We start from the raw sequence: 20,400 nt of genomic DNA, 5'->3' as shown, positions 1-20,400 counted from the left end.
TCACTCAGGTTTACTGGAGAAGACAGTGGAGGATAAACTTGGGGGCAGAAAACTGCTTTTAATTTTTTTCACATGAGGTGGTAATTCAGAATTTGGGGACAAAAAACCAGGGCCACGGTCCATGACCTATGCAGCCCAGCATCAGGCACCCGACCGGCAGAGCTGCTGTGGCTGGTGAGGGAGCACCTAAGACACCCGGGTAATCCAGGTGCAGGACAAAGGCCTTCTTGTTGGCAGGACCCCAATGTCCCAAGTGGCAGCCAAGACAGAGAGGGAAAACCGGTCCCAGCCCTGTTTGCACTGTTTATTTTTCAGTCTGCGGACTTGGGGCCCTCAACCTGTTTGAGGCCAAGCAGGGTGCACACTGGAGTCTACGGCCTGCCCAGGATCCAGGCCAGGGGGCTCTAGGCCGTGCCCCCCTCCCCCTGCCAGGGATCCAGCTTCCACAACCACGGTTCACAGGCGGCTGAGAATGAAGGGTGCTGCCTACTCCACCACGTGCTCTTACTCAAAGTGCTCCGAAAGATCCTCTTATTCTAAGTGTTGCTCTTCCCTGTATCTGAAGGAGTCCTGCCTGTTGCTGTTCAGCTATGGAGTGGTTTGCCACCTCCTTTGCCAGCTCATGACAAAGGAGGAAACTGAGGCAAAAGGGATGCAGTGACTTGCCCAGGGTCACACAGCTAGTATTTTTGGCTGGATTTGAACTCGGGTCTTCCTGCCTGGGGACCTGCACCACTTAGCTGTCCTGTGGGATGTATGGATGTTATATGTACGCAGTTATTTACATGTTGTTCCCCCCCACCCCCATAAAATGTGGCTTACACACAGGGACTATGTTTGTCTCTGTGACTGGGTTGTGGTATACAGCTGGTGCCTAACAAATGTTTTCTAACTCGACTCCTAACAAGACTCCTGCCTCTCCTCTCTCCAACCTGTTATCCACAGATGTGTGTTCACAAAGTTGTCCACGGACTGTGAGAAGGCGGCCCCAAGAGCATCTGATCTCGGCGGCGTGTCTCGATTTCAGGAGAAGAGAGCTAGAAAGAATGGTCGGACTCACAGGGGTATATCTAGGAATGTAAGAGAACATGACTGAGCAGCAAAAAGACTCTTGCCACATGGGCAGAATCTCAAAAACAATACCTGACTACGAGAAGGCAAAACAAGCAAATAAAGGCACGGACACATGATTAAATAAGTGATCAAATAGATGCAAGAATCAACAAAGAAAACGGAGCCACGAGTTGTCTCACGGAAAGGACTCGTCCCGGCTCGGGAGAAGGGATGAGGAAATGCCCCCAATGGCCAGGTAGGGGACTATGGGTGCAGAATGTTGCACATGCTATACATTTTGCCTCAGTTCAATAGTCAACATGAGGTGACACTGGTTTGGGGGTGATTCTGCACCTTGGAGCTGACGTCCCCCTGTAGCCTGAGAGGGTGGTAATGGAGGCACTGAACTCCACCTGGGCGAGTTAAGAGAGGATTTGCTGACCTCTAAGATGTAGCCCGGGTATGAAGGAGAGACAAGAGTTGCTTTCAAAGCCCGTCTCTTTCCACTGATGAGGAAAAAAATAATATCCTGTGGTTCAAAGGACAGATGGGGCTTCCTTAATTATCCCCAGATTTCAACAGCAGGGGTGGCAGGCGAATGATTTCAATTAAAAGTTAAAGACACGAGGAGAGCAGCCAGTCACTTATGCTCAGTGCGGGCTGATAAGACAACTACATCCCATTTGAATGACGCCCTGCACAGACTCCGAGTGTCGAGGACACAGAAGCAGGCGAGCAAGACCGAGCTGTCACTGTGACAAGGTGACAAAGAAACCTGTCTGTCTTGGGGCCTGTAACCAACACCCAGGCGAGGGAGCAGAGCCAGGAGGGAGAAGGGAGGAGGCTCCCGGCCTCCCCACCGGCCTTCCTGTCTCCATCCACCAGGCATCAAAGGGCCTGGGGATTGGGCCCCTTCTGCCTGACCCCAGAGAGAAGGAAGGAGCTATGAGGAGCCAAGAGGTCAATCTGAACCTCAGGAAAGGACAATGTCCTCAGCGTGAGGGCAGTGCAGGGGGAAACGGCTGGTCACCACAATCTCAGGATCTAAGAGAGGCAGTGTGGTGCAGTGGACAGAGCTGGGCTTGGGCCATGGAAAACCAAGGTTTGAATCATGCTTCTTCATTCTTACTGTGTGACCCGGGGTGAAGCATTTCACGACACTGCCCCGCCCAGTGCCCCCAAACATCAGTTCACTTTCAAGCAAATTCCTGCCTAAAAATGCTTCTGACATCGAGCACCCAAGGAATTGACGCCAGTGGCCATCAGCCAAGTCTAAAACTTCCAAATCCAGCTTTTTTTCCACTGCCCCCCAAGTGCCCAGACTCTAAGAATTGTTTCCTATTTATCCCGTAGATACTTTGCCTTTTATATATTTGCTTGCCTGTCCTCTCTCCCATTAGATCATTAGCACCTTGAGGGCAGGGCCTCTTTTTGGATCCCTAGTGCTTAGCACAGTGTGTGGCACAGAGCAGGCACTGTACAAATATTTACTGAGGTAGAAACTTCTCTTGAAAAAGTCTCCCTTGGGGCAGCTGGGTGGCACAGTGGATAGAGCACCAGCCCTGGATTCAGGAGGACCTGAGCTCCAGCCTCAGACACTTGACACTTACTAGCGGTGTGATGCCGGGCAAGTCACTTAACCCCCATTGCCCAGCAAAAAAAAGAAAAAGTCTCCCAAGAGCCCAAGCTGCACCGCCCCCAACACGCCACCACTTTCCATCTCCCTCTCACATGGGCTGGATCTCTGTGGGCATCCACAGCAGGCTGCGTCTTCTGGGCCTGGCCAAGAGACCAAAGCGTCCCTGAGCAAAGGGGTGGTGGCGCCGAGAGGAACATGTGGTCATCTTCCAGAATCCACAGGAACAACAGATTTTTCTCAAACTGGCTGGTGCGACCCAGGACAAGTCACTAAAACTCTCTGTGCCTCACTCTCCCCATATGTGAAGTGGGCACAGGCCTCGCAGAGGCGTCATGAGTGTCCAAAGTGCTGTATAAATAGGAGCTATTATTTCTGAGGTTTTGATGATTGAAATTTGGGGAAAGACCCAAGAAGACGCATCTAGGAGCAACACCCCACACTTCTAGGCCCAAATGCCCTGAATCTTGGGCTGACAATTGGGGGGTTTCGTCTAGAAAGTCCCCGAGAAGAGCCAGGGCAGTCGATATAAGCATCATCAGGACAGGCTCCTCCCTCCTCCTCTGTCTTCAACCCCTGAGTGTCCACCTACCTAAGCTGGAAAGAACCACAGAGCTCGCCTTAGACAGACTGGGTAAAGAGCACCTAGAACTTCTTGGGGGCACTTAAATGACTTGTCCAGGGTCACCTGACCAGTATGTCAATTGACTGGGTAGGTGGGACTTGAACTTAGGTCTTCCAGACTCTAAGACCAGCTCTCTGCCCACTGTACCACACTCCTCACGTCTACTCTTTGACTGCTAAATCAGCCTTGGAAGAGAAGCCCCGCAAGAAACCCTGAACTTGTACTGATGAGTACCCAGCTGACTGTTCTTTAGAAAAAGAAATGCTACAGAATACCCTTTTAGTGGCCCCTACCCCATCACACGGTCACAGCCTTTGGAGTGGCTGTGGCTGCAAAAAGCCAGCATCCCGTGGCGGAGACTCCCAGCTTGGGATGGTTTGCTTGCTGGGGCTCCCCGCCACTGGCTGAGCCTTTGAAAACGCAGGGTCACTTCCAGGCCATGAAGCCGATCCAAAGATCAGAGACACGGACTAGGCTGCGGAGATCACCCGTCCAATCTCCCCCATGATGTTTACAGATGAAGCAACTGAGACCCAGAAAGCAAATGGCTTGGCCAGGTTCACCCATGTAAGTTAGCTGGCAGTGCCCGGATCCAGCCCCAGGCCGCTGGCTTCCAAAGCCTGCTTTCTTTCCCTGGGCTCACGACAGTTGTCCATGGAGGAAGACATCAGGAGAATGCATTTGAGACAAATGAAAACATGACTCAAACCAAATGCTGCCTGGCCCGTCCCAACCAGGCCACACAGAGAAAGCTCTAACCACATCTGGTCAAACCCAAAGGACTCGCTTATCTCCCCTAACTGGCACAAATCATTAGCCACAGAAGGACAAACCAGACCATCCATACTTTGGGAAGAAAAAATTGATACACTCACAAACCCCACCATTGGGTTAAAAAAACAAAACCAAACCACAAAGAGCTTGGTCAGGAACATTAAAGTTCAGGAGGCAGGAGGTAAGTAAGCTGGGTGAGGTGGGGAATGTGTGTGAGTATTTAATAAAGCCAACTCAGGTAAGAAAAAAACCAAAATTTATGTTGCATGAAATATCTCCTAGAGACTTGTTTGGTGAAATTAAGTAGTGGTTTAATAGGGAGAAAAACCAGGCTGATGTACAAGGGGGCTCCAATTTCTTCATAGAAATTAACATTTCAATCCTGTTTTTATCTAGAAGTCATTAAACTGTGCAACATGAATTATTCGAACTGTAGCCACGAATTAAGTCTATTCATCAATAAGCCCAAACAGTTTAGAAGAAGAAACCGCTCCCCATTTCTAGCTCTTCTCATTAAAGGAAACCAGTTTTCCCTCTCACAGTATATAAAACTGTCTTCTGGCCGTGTAATTTATATTACCATAAGCCGGCTCACATTCTAAACTATTACACGCCTCCAATTAATTTTTGTAGCTTTTGCCTGAAAATTTAATGAGATAGTAGTATGTGAACCTGCTGACTCCCGATTATATGTGTGCTTCCAATATTAATGTTGGCGTGACAAAATAATCCGATACCTGCATGGAGAGTGAATCTCACCGCTGTCGGGACAGACAAAGCAAGGCCACCAGTTTTACCTTTTAAAATCTAATTAGGAAACTGGCTAGGCTGGAATTAGGCAGCTCCAACTCATCAGGAAACTCAAAGGGGAAACCGAGCTGTTTAAATACTCCCCATACTGAAGCTACAATCATTTCAATACGTGCTACGAGGGGTCAGTGATCTGAGTATGGAAGCCAACTTTTGAGAGTGAGAATCATGGATCACAGAACACCAATTCAGAGATGGGAGACATCAATTTGGAGACTTGTTTAATCCAACCCCTTCATTTGACAGACTAAGAAACTGAGGCCCCAAGAAGTTCAAGGTGACCCAGGCAAGGTAACGAAGGGAGGAGCAGAGACAACACCTGAAATAGTCACAATCAATACCCAGAGCACTGGGGCCAAGGAAGCCCCTACATGCCAAATACGACAGAGTGTGCACCAGCTCCAGGAGGAGAAAAGGGAAGGGAAGGGAAGAGCACACTAGAGTTCTCACTCCAGATGAGCGACGCTTCATCATTTCTGGGCTGACCCAGACCCTCCCCTACTGCCACTTCTACCTAGCTCTGAGAAAAGTGACCAACACGAACACTTCTGGAAAGGACCTGTCATTGATTACTACAACCCAACTCTCCTACCTCATGGGGCTGTTGTGGAGATAGAAAGGATGAGTTTTTATTTTAAAGGGTTTAGTGGAGTACCTGGTACACAGTAGGTGCTTAATAAATACCACTCCCTTTCCCTTCTCTGTCTTACTGCCAAGACAAACACCACAACTCCCCCATGGGTTGTGTTCTCCATTAGAATGTCCGCTTCTGGAGGGCAGGTCCTGGTACACAGCAAACACAACACATGTCTTTCCTCCATTCATTTCAATATACAACAGCCACACGGATGAGGTATTGAGTTGCCAACCCCCAACTTTTGGAATTCGGAGCCTTCAAGAAGGTGGACCCAGCTTGTCGGTCTTCCTATTTGTTTGAAGCAACCTAACACTAGGGTGGGCAAAGTAGATTCAAGACAGCCTGGTGAGTACCCACCCTGCAGATGCCCGGGATCTTCCTCATCAAGGAAGCCAACTGTTGGGGAGGGGAACTGCCAGGTGTCACAGGAACAACAGTGAGCTTGGTGAGATGGATTACTGACGTTTCAATCCCGCCACCCTGACCCCCTCCCAGAGACACCCCTACATCCTGATACCTCGAAGGAGAAGAGCCCGCATTGGGGGCCAGACGTGGGGCAGGTCTTAAAATGCTCGACTATACCAATTATAGATCTCTGGATAAATAATTTCCCTCCATATTCCCTCATCATAAAATCAGACTCTAACGCTTGGTCTTAAATGGACAATAAGATATTATTAAAGTGGTATTAATAATAATTAGTCCTGATTAATGCTCAAGAGTAATTTCTCAAAATCTCTAAACCTTTATCAAGGAATTCTAGCTCCCCCCTCCCCACCCAGGACCTCTGGTCTTTCCCTAGCATTTGGGGGATGGGCCCCAATGAGCCACTGGCTGGAAAGCCATCCCAACAAAAAGGCGTGTCCATCCCCCTACCCCTCCCGCCCTGCATCTCTCTACCCAGCTGAGGTTTCTTTGATCCATACTTGTATTTTCCTTGGTTTAAGGGAACTCCCCCAACTAACATGGACCGGGGCTTCTCTGCACCTGTAGCCAGAGGACTGAACTGAGTGCGAATCCTAGCTTGGGAGCTCCGTCGTGGGCCCCTGGGCAAGGTGTCTTTAAGGTGGGTCCCTGAGGCCTTGTGAGAAACAAGGCCATGCTGCTTGGTCCTGCTTGGCGGTAAGACATAGAAGAGCCCAGGCAGGCAGAGACCCTGGCCCAGAAAAGCCTCGTTCTTCCCTCTCCCACTGCGCACATGCTCCGATACAGACCTGTCTATCCTGTTCCTCTTGTAGAATACAAGCCCGAGGGGCCACGTTTCGAGGCTGGATTCCCCCCACAATGTGCAGGACCAGAGATGGCTTAGGCTAAGCCGGCCTGGTTTGCTTTGCTTGAGTTTAAAAACCACTACCTTCCCAACATGGTGCCAGGGGAAGCATGCTCTCATGGGACAGGCAGCTCCAGCCACAGAGAGGCCCGTCTGGGTCCTCAGGGTCAGTGTGTCCGGGAGGAAAGGTCACAGAGGCCTTTTAGCTTTGCTCTAGGCCACAGGGGAAGGGAAGAGGGATGACCCCCAAATTAAAGAGATCTAACTGCTAATTCCCAAATGGTGGGTGACCGCCCAAGCTTGGCTGACTGCAACGTGGCTTTTGCTGTGGAACCATCACGAAAGTGAAAAGGGAAGGACACGGCAGGCGGGACGCTCTTTTCTGCATCTTTCCACAGACTATACTTGGACATCTACATTTTTTAAAAAACCAGAATATTCTCTAAATGCTTAGAAGTGAGAAGCCCAAGGGCACAAAAGCATTATGAGCTCAGCACAAAGGGATCAGCTGTCCATGGGTGAACTCCCATATTGGAGATGGGATGATTAGGCCCTGAACGACTGGGCTGTTATTATCGTTATTGTTATTATACCAAATGGACATTTTCCTTAATGATAAACACTGTTAATAAAAATAATGTGGTATGACATCATTCTCTGTGGTCCATCCCCAGAGCAGGAGGGACGCTCATCCTGCGGCCCCATCGCTGACGTCCTTATTCAGGGCGAGATACACAGTCTGAATTCATTACCACGAGTTGAGACAAATCTGCATTTTCAGACTTTGCCATGAAATGCAGCCGTCCAAACTCACTGACCTGAATCTAACAACTATTCATGGGTGGCGGTGGCGGCCCCCTTGCACAGCCTCCCCGAACCCGCGCTTCTGTTGGGGGTGGGGGGGTGTCACCCAGGCCCTCCTCTTGCTCTCTCTGTGGATGACTGGGCCACAGTAAGAGAGGGGAAGCCGCCCAAGTGTCAGGAGCCTTCCGTCACACTTAATTTTCGGCAAATTGCAGAGGCCCCTGGCGATGAGCAGCCCGGCAGAGGACGTCTCCTTAGAGTGGGACATATGTTAGGAAACAGGTGTCGCATTACATAGAACAGAGACGGATTCTAACATGGCGGGATCTGGTCAACCCCTGGAAGAGGCGAGGAGAGCCGAGCCACCGTCACTTCAGAATTAACAAGCCAATTTCTGAACCCAGCCGCTTAATTAGGCAGCAATTCGGTGAAACCCTGAGCCCTAACCCATGTTAAGCAACTCCCCCCCCCCCAAAAACAGAGCTTTTCAGAAGGAATCCAATGTCACGGTACATGGAGTTTTAACCATTAAAAAATAACTCAGGCCGAGGAAGCAAATGGCTCCACATTAGCACCAGCAACTATAAAGCATGTCTTAGCATGGGGCCCTCTTAAGGCTAAAACAACATTTCCATTTCTCCACAAACTTCTTTTGGGGTGGATTATTGCCTCAGGGGGAAAAGAGAAGAGTTGCCTTGGGCCTGCGTCCACAAATACAGGGCCTGACAGTCAGGACAATTTTCTAAATAATTGATGAGGCCCGGACCGAAATAATCTCATCTCCCCGGGGAGAAAAGGTAGGAGGGTGAAACTGAAGAGAAGAACTGGACTGGTTCTGAATCCTGGTTCTAAGGCCTACCCATCTATGCCTCATCCGTTTCCTAGAATCTATAAAATGAAGGGGCCGGCGAGGGGCTCTCTCAGGGGCCCCCCAGCTCCAAATCTCATGATGTAAATGGGCAATTGCTACTGGAGTTCCACGTGAGCCTAGACAAGCTGCTTCTACAGCTGGAGACTCAGTTACCTTTTCTGTAAAATGAAGGATTGCAGCTATGAATCCTGACCTGGAATTCAAGGTCGTCTGCCCACTGCACCACCCTCCCCCTCCCCCAACCCGAGAGCCAAAGCAGCAGGGCCAGCCCAGCCTCTTCTTTCCCACTGTGATTCTGCCTCTCCTGTCCCACAGAAACTCAGCAAGGGCCACACAAGAGGCCTTTCTGCCACATCCCCAGGATGCTGGCCCAGCCTCCTCCTCCCCCACACACCCTCCAGATGCTGACGAGCCAGAGGATCCCCTGGCAGGTTCCCATTTCCTATACCATGGTCTGTCTACATCTAAGGAAATTCTGTGCAGGAAAAGGGCCATCCCCAGCGGGGATCACTCGCTTCAGCCGAGGCCCATGAACGCAGGCGCCCGATCTGAGGACTTATCCTTCTGTGTGCTTAAAAAGAGAGGGTCAAAACGGCACGCAGCCCCCAACTCGTGGGGTGGGATGCGGCGTGTGTGGGCGGGGAATCTCCCTCCTGGAGGAGCCCCATCATACGGGGTGGAGAGGCGGTCGTCTGAAAGTCAGCTGAAGTCAGGCTGGGTGCATACTCACACGACGAGGCGCCAGCACGGCCTGATGGGCAGGCTTTTGGCAAATGTGAGATGGTTAAGGCGGCGGTCAATTATGGGTCACACAGAGCCATGAGTCAGTGGTGACTGGAAAGGGAAGGGGAGAAGGGAGCCCCGAGCCTTCGTGAGGAACAAAGAGGGGTCTGCTAACACAAGGCTGAATTGGGAGCTCAGTCCCCGCAGACCGAAAGGGCTCGTGAGGCAGAAATCTCAGTCCCAGGAGGGGAAATGATAGAATACATGGATCTGCTCCACACAGAAGAAAGGTGAGGGACGGGGCTGCAACAAAAGAACACTGCCACTCACTAGGCTTAACTGTCCTTTTGTCAACTGGGAGCAAATGAATCGGTGTGTTAAAAAAACAACAACATCAAGTTTAGTCTAGAGGAGGAAAATTCCCACCTGAGCCCAGGATGGCATCAAGCCCAAGCATACTCTTACCTTCAAGCCAAGCTGCATCTTAGGGTGTGTGACAACCCAAAGTGATGCCCGGAACATGGGCGGAGGCGCTGCTGCACTCCAGCCCATCGCTCTGTCAGCGAACCCAAGTCTCTACTATGAAAACAGCCCGTGTTACTTAGCACATAAAGACGGAGGGAGACGCTCTGCCAATAAGCCTGGTCAAGGACGTGGCATTTCACTTACCATCAAATCCATCAGTGACCACCACGATTCCCACAGATAAAGGGCCAAACAGCTCCCAGCACATGGCTGGAGGCAATAGGAAGAGATGCTCAAATACGCCAGTAAGAGAGAGCCATGAAATGGGCAAAGACAACCACAACCCAGAGACCAGGTTGGAGATTCAGGGGGTCCCTGAGAGCTATCCTGAGGCTTGTTGTGCAGGGGAAGGGTCTCATTTACCCTACATGGGGCCAAGTCAGGAACCGCTACCTAACGGATCCTTCCAAAAATGGAATGGAGGGGGGGGCCTGAGGAGGTGGTGGGACGCCCCTCCCTGGCAACAGCTCATCAGCTACACTGGAGGAGGGAATTCTGGGCCAGAGCTGGCCTCTGAGGTCCCCTGGGGGGGGCGTGGGTACTCTGGCGATCAATCCAGGGAGCAGAAAGCTCAGTTTCCCCAGTGGCAAACTGGGAGGCCAGCTGCCAGTTTTCCAGAACTGTGCAATCTTGCTGTGACAGACCCCAGGGTCCTGCAAAGGAGAATTATGGGCCTCTCCCATATGTCATCTCTGCTGAAACAGATATGTGGCTGTTCTCCTTGGGCTGAATTTTTCAAGCAGTCGCAAGTTACACCGTGGCCCCTGACAACAATGGGCCCCTTTGAGTTGGGACCAGGCATGGGCGAGTGTAAATGAGAAGGCTCCCTCGCCACCAGGGTAGAATTACAAGGGACTGGACGTGAAGCAGATCCCTTTCCCAGAAGCAGGCATTATCCACAAATCTTTTACTTCAGATCCCACTCTGAGCCGGGGCTGAGTGACAGCTAATGCTGACACTGGATCCCACCAGGCCACAGGAATGACCCTTGCTTGAAAGTGTCCCTGCTCAGAGAAAGGGAGTGAGAGCCACAGGAGGCCCCAGAAATCCCTCCTCTCCCGCACACTTAGGATGCTTCACACATTAGCGCATTTTCCTGAATGTTACATCTTCTGCCGTTTATAATTAATTTTAACAGCTTCCGCAACTCAGCCCACAGGTTGTTGGTGTTTCTTTTAAATAGTGCGCTGCTGAGGAATTGATTTGTTGGGCCTGCGTGCCCATAGAAACCACGCTATGAAATATGTATAAATGCCATTTCTTGGGCTGCTTCTCAAGCTAAGGAAAGGAAAAACCGGTTCCGTTTGATCTCCATGAGCAAAAGTCCAAATCCTGCAATGTTTTTGTGCACACTAATATGGATGACTTAACGAACTCAGGACAGTCCTGAGCCAGGCAGAAAGCACGGGCTTATCAGGGCCAGTTGTAAATGGGCACGGAGAATGAATGGGCCCCAGAATTTCCTCAATTGCCCAAGATAAATGCATGTTTTTTTTACGGCACAAAGTCCAGACACAAAGAGATACAAATGCTTAATTCGGTGCCTGGAGGTCACTGGAGAAAGTTGCTATGAAAGATACAACCATTGTCTTCCACTAATGAAACAAAACAAAAATGAAAACAAACCCTTAGGCACATCACCTCTTGCTTCTGGTGGCTGACTTTTCTGTCCCTGTTAATGACTCACTTTAGTAGGGTAATTGTATCACATTGTTTTCTACTTTAACAAGGATTAATAGTCAAGTCTAGACACATGAACGCCACGCAGGTTTTCAACACCTAACAAAATAAAATTTTCCACATGCACCATTCACTTTGTAACATTAGCACGGTTTTAAAGGCCACCAGGCAGAAGGGGGTAGAGAGGAGCAGACTTGGGCTGGAAATAAGGAAAACTTCCTGATACTCAGAGCTATCCCAAATGGGGAGGTTGTGGGTGGGCTCTCCCTCACTGCAAACAAAGGCTGACTGACCAACCACTCGTGAGGAATGTGGCAGAGGGTCAGGTATAGGAGACCTCTGAGGTCCCTTTAATATCTGAGATTCATGTTGAAATTCTGTAGAAAACCTGTGAGTTCCACTTCAAAGATAAGACCAAACAAAAGCCCCCTCTACTCCATGAAATTTCCCCTGATAGATGGATTCTTGCCCCTAGACTAGAGGGAAGGACATGAGAGAATGCCTTCAAAAGTAAAGGAGCAGGGGGCAGCTAGGTGGCACAGTGGATAAAACAACTGCCCTGGATTCAGGAGGACCGGAGTTCAAATCCAGCCTCAGACACTTGACACTTTGTGTGACCCTGGGCAAGTCACTTGACCCTCATTGCTCCTCAAAAAAAGAACACACACACACACAAAAAAAAAAACCCAAAAAAGTAAAGGGGCAGTGTTTATAAGTGCATAGTGTCAAACTTGGGGAGTTAGGCCCCTGGCAGGGGCAGTCGATCAGTTCATTGACATTTATTGAGTGCCTTCTGTCAGCCAGGCCTTGTGCACTAAGGACTGGGCATACAAAGAAAAGTCAAAGACAGCCCCCTGTTCTCAAGGACATCACAAATCTCAGCATTATCTCGACACACGGATAACACATGAGCCAAGCAGAGGGAAGACTAGCTGGTGGAGGGGCACTTAGTGGAACCCGCAGGCCAGACACAGGACACACAGAGGGCCATGAGTCAGGGCCTGCCACGCAGGCTGATACTCCTTGGCCGGACACTAGGTTAGTGACAAGGTCAGATAAGAGAGGCAGGCCTTTGGGTGCCCTGGAGAGTGACAGGACCCAAGCTGGCCATTACTAGTCACAGAATGCTTTGCAAACCCATGTCACCAATGCAAACAAGAGCTGCCCTAAATAACTAGTGTTTACCCTGCACTTTTAAGCCCTGTGAAGCTCTCTCCAAGTATGACCTTACTGGTTTTTCACAACAAGGTTGGGCAGCAGCTGTCAGGATTACCCCCATTTTGTAGATGAGGAAACAAGCAGGCTGAGGTGAAGGGACTTGCCGAGGGTGACACAGCCTCTGAAGCATCTCCAAGATCCCTACAAAATCCCAGGGTCCCTACGGAGATGTCAGAGGATCATAGAGTTTAGAGTCAGGAGGGCTCAAGAGCTCGACCCCTTCAATTTTCAGAGAAATGCACCGATGTTTCCAAGGTTACGTGGGTAACAAGCATCTGAACAAAGGCATGAACTGACTCTGAAAGACCCTGGGTTTGTTCTTATCCATGAGTGGGGGTGGGGGTAGGGTGTCAGTGCCTGGTATAAGGCTGAAAGAACGGCTATGCGGCCTCAAATTTCTAGCCCCTAACGGGTGACATCCCCAGCCTATCCAGAGAAACCCTCACAACTGACCTTTCTGTGCCAGTGTCCAAGGCACCTGACAGATATGATCTCATTAAGCCTCACAAACATCCTTGGAGGGAGGCACTATTCATGTGAGCTCTCCTTTTTAAATGAGGAAACTGAAGGTCAGGGAGTTTTAAGTGTCCCAAATGAATAAATTTTTCAGGAGTAGAATTTGAACCCAAGTCTATCTCCAAATACAGCACTCTATCTACCATAACACATGGCCTCTCCCCAGTCTAGGAATCACTGTACCATAAATCATACCCCACACAAGTCATGTCACCTTTGCTTGCCTCAGTTTCCCCATCTAAAAAATGGGGGTAATCATAACACCTGCTCCCCCAAAGTCTTGATTCAGTTTTTGGTTTTTTTAATTCAGTTTTAAGGTATTAAAACTGAAAATTTGCACTAAGACTTTTAGGACATGCCATATTTGGAGACTATCTGATCCCACTCCCTTATTCTACAGATGGGGAAACTGAGGCACAGAAAATTGAATAGCCGGCTACTAAGTGTCAGAGGCAGGATTTGAACCCAAGTGCTCCCGACTCCAAGTCCAGAACTCTCTCCCTACACACACCACAACGCTTTTCTGATATTTACTGCAGAGTTTTGTGGAATGTGTCAGAGAACATCAGAGTGGACAGGACATCAGTGGCCTTCTTGGGCCTAAAAGGAGCAGAAATCAGTGGAGCCAAGTTCGATCTCTCTCAGTTCCAGAGAGTTCTCAAGGAAAGAGAAAGCTGTTCCTGAGAACAGAGCATCCCAATATTCTCCCATCACCCCCTTTCTGCCTTTGAAGGCTCTCTTCTCGCTTCTACCACCAAGAATCCTCGAAGACGAGGCTCCTCTGTCCGGCTCTGTCTCCCATCCCAGCACTCTTGTGTTTTTTCTGGAGACTGGACCAGTTCTGAGTGGGCAGTCATGCCCTCAGCCGGCCATGCCTGGACAACGAAGGCCGATCAGAAGGCCAAATGGGAGGCTGACCATGAAGATGAGGCAGATCTGTAGGAGGCCCAGGAGAAACCTGGGCAAGATGGTCCCATGACTGAAGCAGCAGACTGTGGCCAGGCTGGGGGTGAGCTGTTAGTAACAGGAGGACCACAAGGGACTCCGTGACCACTGGGGCCATTTGGAAGGGGTTTCCTAGGCTTTTAACCTATTTCTTGCTCACTGAAAGAACCAACACTTCCCTCGTTGGTTGAGCTGAACCCTGTGTGCAGAGGCCATGTTTTCCTCCCTGGGTTTCTGTGGGTCATCTGGCCAAGTGGGGTCAAGGGACTGTCGCCAAGTGGAGAGCCCGGTTAGGGGGAGGAGAGGCACCCCACCAACCTTCTCCCACTTACGGCACGTGGGACTCAGTTTCCTCCTAAGAGCGCCGGAGGACAGAGGTGCTCTTTGGGCTCCTTCCAGCTGTGACGCCGTGTGATTCCACAGTCTGGAAAGCCTGAGCTAGGGGTGTCTTCACTTCCTCGGGTCTCCAGTTCCTCATTTTGGAAATGAAAAGCTTGGAACAGCTGGCCTCTGAGTCAATGATGGCAGCTGGATAGTGAGTGTAGTGAAGAGAGCGCCGGGCTTGAGGTCAGGAAGACTCGAGTTCAAACAGCCTCAGACACTTATCAGCCGGGGGAACCCAGGATCGATAATTCATCTCCATTTGTCTCAATTTCTAAAAATGGGGGTAATAATAGCACCTCCCTCAAAGGGTTGTTGTGAAGACCAAATAATATAATCATTGTCAAGTACTTAGCACACAGTAGGGCCTGGCACACAGTGGGCACTAGGTAAATGCTAGCTATTGTTATTATAACACAGAGCCATTCTATTAAGGTATCCCAGAAGAGCCCCTTCTATTCTGTGGCACCAAGGGCCAAGGGGCCCCCATGAGCCCCCAGTCAGAGTACAATGAACCTGTCCCATCCTGTTACTGTTACAGAGATGTGTCCAAATTACAGGGCTCAAGATCTCCTCCGTCTGCACCCACAAGCATCATCGACTTGGTATCTGCAGAACCAGGTGGGCTTCTGGGGCCATCATTTTACACCAGAAAAGGCTGGGTCCTTTCTTTCCAGACCCACTTGTTTGGGAGCATTTGTTCAGATTACAAGATAATTGGCAGTTGCTGCAAATATTAATGTCTGATAACAAAGTGGTAAAGGAAGAAAGCCAAGGATACAGAAATCAGCCCCTGCCATGGAAGGAAGAGCTGCCCGATTTTCCTTTTTCATCAGCAATGACTAGAAACCAATGGATGCCAATCAAAAAACCACCCGGCTCTGCAGTCGGGACCTGGGTTCAAGTCCCACCCATCCCCCAACCTCTGGCCAATGCTTCCTATCTTGACCTTCAAGTAAGTCACACCTCTCCCAGCCTCAGAAGAGGGGGACCCCGAGATCTTTGATCATAGCTGGCACACAGTAGTCACTTTATAAATGCTTGTCTACTTGACTGAGGATGGTAGCTACGCCTCAGAACAAAATGTTAGTTCCCTGAGGGTAGGAGCTGGCTGCAGGGCTTGCCTCTGACCTATCGGTTGGCACAGACCTACTTTGGCAAAGGGAGGTACCTCCCCGGGAGACTCCTATAGCGAGGACATCAGAACTCCAGGCCCCATCCCTATCTCCAGAGATGAGTGCACAGAAGGCACTCACTAAAGGCTCAATGACAGACTGGTTGATGAAGAAGTTGAAGAAAGCCTAGCCAAGCCCAGAGAAGGACACGCGAGCGGGAGAGCAACCTGCCCAATGAATCCGTTCACAAAAAAGAGGCACCAAGACGGCTGAGGTTCAATGACAAGGACAGAGAGGTGGGGGCCTACAGGGTCAGAATAGTGAATATGCTGTCAGATGAGCTGCTTTGCTCTTCCAGAATTCATTAAAATCACTCAGTAGTTGGCAGTAGGGTTTGTAATGTTTGACTCTGAGGTAGGACTCTTCAAGTGGCCCTGGGCTGCCTCAGTTTTCCTGAAGATAGGTATCTGAGCAGAGTCTGGAGGAATATTTGTCAAGGATATTGCAGATGAGACCCCTGGTCAGGTAGAGTCCACCTAGAGGGTCCTGAGGTCCTCCCCAGCCTGGACATTCTGTGACTTGGCAGTTTCTTTCCAAAGCATATTATGAAAACAAAAAGCCCACATACCCCATTAGGTCAGATGGGAATCTTATGATTTAAACAGGAGGGGGGTAATGAAGATGCCGGGCAAAAATCACAGCAAATAACACAGGAGAAAGAACAAAGGCACTTGTGGGCAGCCACAGCACATGAAATCAGGTGGGGTCTGGAAGTCATGGATCCCAAAAAAGGGATGGATGGACAGAGAGACATGTGGATGGATGTTCTCACACGGGAGGGCCTGAATAAAGAGTACACCTGAGTTCTGTTGACCTTGTTTTATCCTGACTGACAACTTCATCGGTAAACATGGAGAGTTCTTCCGAAGATGCAGGGATGATAACTAAAGATGCAGATAATAACTAATTTGTAACCTGGAGAGATTCAGAGTAGACCAGGGCACTGAGATGTCAAGCCACTTGCCCAGGTCAGAGGCAAGAGGCCGGACTTTAATACTTCAAACACTCTATCTAGGCTAGGCCACCTTGCTCTGTTCATCCCATGTATCGGGCCCACCATGGACACCTGGGTATCCTGTTGCTGTATGACTAGAGACCTCTTTCCATCTATTCCAAGTCTATAATCTTGTTAAACATGGTGGCAGCTCCAACATCTACAAGCCAGTTCCGAAGGGAGATGTTCCCTTGAAACATCAGAAGACAAGAGAGCTGAAGAGCCCACTCTCCTTTTTAGGAGCTGAGCCACGTGGCTATGCAACAGGTGGATAGGATGAGAAGAAACCTGCCAGTTACAAATGAGCAGTGGGGGAAATGGCGCAGATTTAAGGAGGAAGAATACGCTATCAGGGACCTAGTCTCAGCAAAGCCTCTAGAAACCGGGACATGACTCATCTGTCAGAGAACTGCATGGCCCTGGTGGGAGCACATGGCCACGGAGAAGATTTCACCGCAGGCTCCAGGTGGCACAGCCAGGTCCTGATTGGCTCACAATAACAAATCCCATGTGTCCAGCACAAGCCACTGTGACAGACACTGGAGACAACAAGAAAAAACCCAACAATCTAGCATTCTGCGGGGGTCACGGGAGCAGAGCCACAACACTGACACAGAGGAGGGGGGGGGGGGGCGGCGGGCAGGGTTTGAGGCCCTCGAGAATAGACACTCAATCTCACATTGGCTGCATTACCATAATCTGTAGCCATGTTTTCATAGCTTGGCAGCATCGAGAATCACAGACTTGGAAAAGACCACAGAGGTGAGTCTGTCTGCTTCTATTCACAGATATAGAAGCTTAGGGAGGTCCAGGCAGCCAATGTCACCTGCCCAAGGTTGGCCAGGTAGAAATAATCACTAGCAGGTCCTCTGACCAGTGAGTTTTCCACTGGTCCACATAATCTCCCCCCAAACCCCTCTTAGGCAACTCAGGCAAGAAGGTCACTCTGAATTGAAGGACAGGACCCTGAGCAAAGGCATCACAGCACCAGGGAGCGGCACTCTCAGTGCCACCCTTCACACTGGTGGCTGATGCCAGATGCAGCTTTACAGTCATGATTACCTGGGCGTTCAAAGCATCACCTCCACGACAGGGGGAGGGGCAGGCCAGTGTTGATCACTCCAGCCCCTTCTGGGAAAGGGGCAGCAGACTAGGGATTCGCACTCCGGACTCCTGACTCCCCATCCTGTATTCCCTCCACACCAGGCTCAGTAGGCTGGCTTTCAAAATAACATCGACTAGAAATTCGCGTTTATATCAAGCTTTAGAGGAGCCCTTTGAATGCCATTAGCTCCATGATCACCTTTAGTGTAAAAACAGGGCTTGGAGCCCAGTTAATTCTACAGAATCATCATCGTCATCTTCATCAATATCATGTTCTTCTCATCTGCTCCTTTATTATTATGGTTACGATTAATTGAGCAAACATTCATTTTAATGATCATTGGAGGCAGCTGTGGCAGAGGGGAATGTGGTGACCTGTGTGACCTTGGAAAGGTGTGTTTCCTTCCTCACTGGCACCCAACCCAGCTGCTCCCCATCCTCCCAGCTGTAACAGCAACCTCCCCACCCTAGAAGTCTTTAGGCTGGAGAACTGGAACCATCCTCAGATAGGGAGAGGAGTTTGTCTGGAGCAGCAGTGAGAGGGGAGGGAGGAGAGGGAGACAGAGACAGAGACATATGGATAGAGAGAGACACAGACACTGGAAGGAGGAAAGAGAGAGACAGAGAGGGGGAGAGGATGGGGCGCTGATGCACATGCATATACACTGTCTTTTCTCTTCCCTTAAATTAAGGGGCTAAGCAGATCACTGAAGGAGAAAACAGGATTCTTTTTCTCTAAATTGAATGCTTACAACCCAAGGGAAAACTTTACAATTTCCCAACGGCCAGCCAGTGTACTCTCCACCTCCCACTTGATTCTGGGCTAGCGGCTGCATGTGTAGCCACCTGAGACCCAGAAGAGACAAGAAGGGCCTCCCAACACTAGGTGAACTTGGGGGAGAACAAAAGTCACATGGGATGACAGAGAAGAAGGGGCTGCAATCGGCATCACAGAATGGCACAGCCACAAGGACAAGGGCACACAGGTCTATTGGCATGTTGGAGCACAATCGGTGACCACTTCATGGAGGGGGTTTGGCTGACCATGATAAAATAAAAAGCTAAATTCAGGCTGTGGGAGACAATCTGTCCCCAAAGGCTGTGCTGACAAAGCGAAGCTTCTTTGGTCAGTGTGGGCAGAGCCACCAGCCTTCCCCCCTCCATCCGCATCCATGGTGCCAAAGAGAGGATATCCCCGGAACTGACCACTGAACCAGGTGGTCTTCAGAAAGCTCTAGAGAACCCTGAGATCCTCAGGCCCCAATCCAATCGAAGGCTTGCCTTGAGGGAGGGTGGTTGTTTTTTCTTAAAATAGATTTTGCCAGAGAACATTGCTCCGACTTAAGGCCATTAGAAATGATACAATTTCAGCGACAGACAATTTTCCACTAATACGCTTTCATTCTTTCTAATTATTACTGTGATGGAAGTAATAATGTAGCTTCCATTTTGACTCGTTCCCTATTTGGATAATTCCCATCGACTTGTCTCCCAAACCGCCGCAAAGTCCCTCTGCAGGGAGCCCCTGAATTAATCACTGATGTAGTCCTGACAATCCCTGGGTCTTCCATGGGCTTTGCCTGTCCAATGGGGACCTCACTCCCCAGGCCGTGGCCCTCTTCCTCCATCCTGTGACCCCCTGCTTCCTGTTCCTCTGGCTCTGAACCAAGAGGCACGTTTCCAGTTTTCTAACGGATCAATGTCTCTATGCCTGTGAAATAAGGGGTGGGCAGCCCCGTCAGAGACACACTGAGGAGAACCACTATTCTCTCCCTTATATGACATTTCTTTCTGCTGTGGCCTGATGACCGGCCCATGAAGGACACCCTTGTCCCTGACCCTCTGAGCTCCCCACAGTGGGATGAAGATCAGTGAGGGTGTCAATGTCACCGCCAGCTGAGTATAAAGGGGCTAGCCCAGAGGTGTTGGCGTCAGTCATGGCGTGAGGGGCTCAGTGGGTGACTCCTTCCTCTACGTTCCCTTGGGAGTCTCCACTTCAGCCATGGGGTCATCCCCGAACATAGTAGATAAAAGAGCTCCCCATCCCTTCCTCCACACCAGCAAATTCTTCTGTGAAACCTCACTGGTCCGTTCCACAGACACTGTTGGCAATACGATCCATGACCTTGCAAGACCAGCAATGACACCCTGCTATGTACTACAAGCTGTTCTCACAGAGATCTGGATAAATCCAAATGGTCCCTCAAACCCAACCCATGCCGGGGACTCTGACTCACCAAGACCAGGCTGTGCATGGACCATACGACTCACGCGGCAACGTGGGGCTCGTCAGCTGTGCAAGAACCGGGCTTCATGGGCCTACGGCCACCTCCCTGGTGAAACCCTGAAAGGAAAATGGATCTGGTCAGTGAGCTTGAAGCCGTCGTTATTTATACCTGACCATCCTTTAATCGCATGCTTGCAAGGCCTCTGGTTGCCCGAGATTGAATGGATAGTTTCATTAAAAAGGCTCTATTTGTCTCCATCCATCGTGTGCTATATCAGGCCCAACGGTGGCGCACCAGAACAAATGAACCCTTTCCATCCTCTCCAACACGAGGCCCAGTGCTCAGAGATATACGAGGGGGACTGGGCTGTCCTCTGGCAGGTAGGCTTCCCTCAGCATTCATCACATCTCCAAAAAGCACAAAGGAAGAAA

At 50.0% G+C, this 20,400-nt stretch overlaps 1 protein-coding gene across 4 annotated transcripts in view; it reads right to left on the bottom strand.

Annotated features, from left to right (window-relative positions):
- Positions 1 to 20,400, bottom strand: part of CTBP2 (C-terminal binding protein 2) — a 155,644-nt gene that overhangs the window by 98,325 nt on the left and 36,919 nt on the right. For all 4 annotated transcript variants that reach the window (XM_043987286.1, XM_043987284.1, XM_043987283.1 and 1 more), the window contains one exon: positions 19,979 to 20,085. The gene's annotated coding sequence lies outside the window, so the exon portion shown is untranslated. The remainder of the gene's footprint in view (positions 1 to 19,978; positions 20,086 to 20,400) is intronic.

This window comes from Dromiciops gliroides, chromosome 2 (assembly GCF_019393635.1).
Source record: "Dromiciops gliroides isolate mDroGli1 chromosome 2, mDroGli1.pri, whole genome shotgun sequence".
Taxonomy (NCBI): domain Eukaryota; kingdom Metazoa; phylum Chordata; class Mammalia; order Microbiotheria; family Microbiotheriidae; genus Dromiciops; species Dromiciops gliroides.
This window is presented reverse-complemented; position numbering and strand designations above follow the sequence as displayed.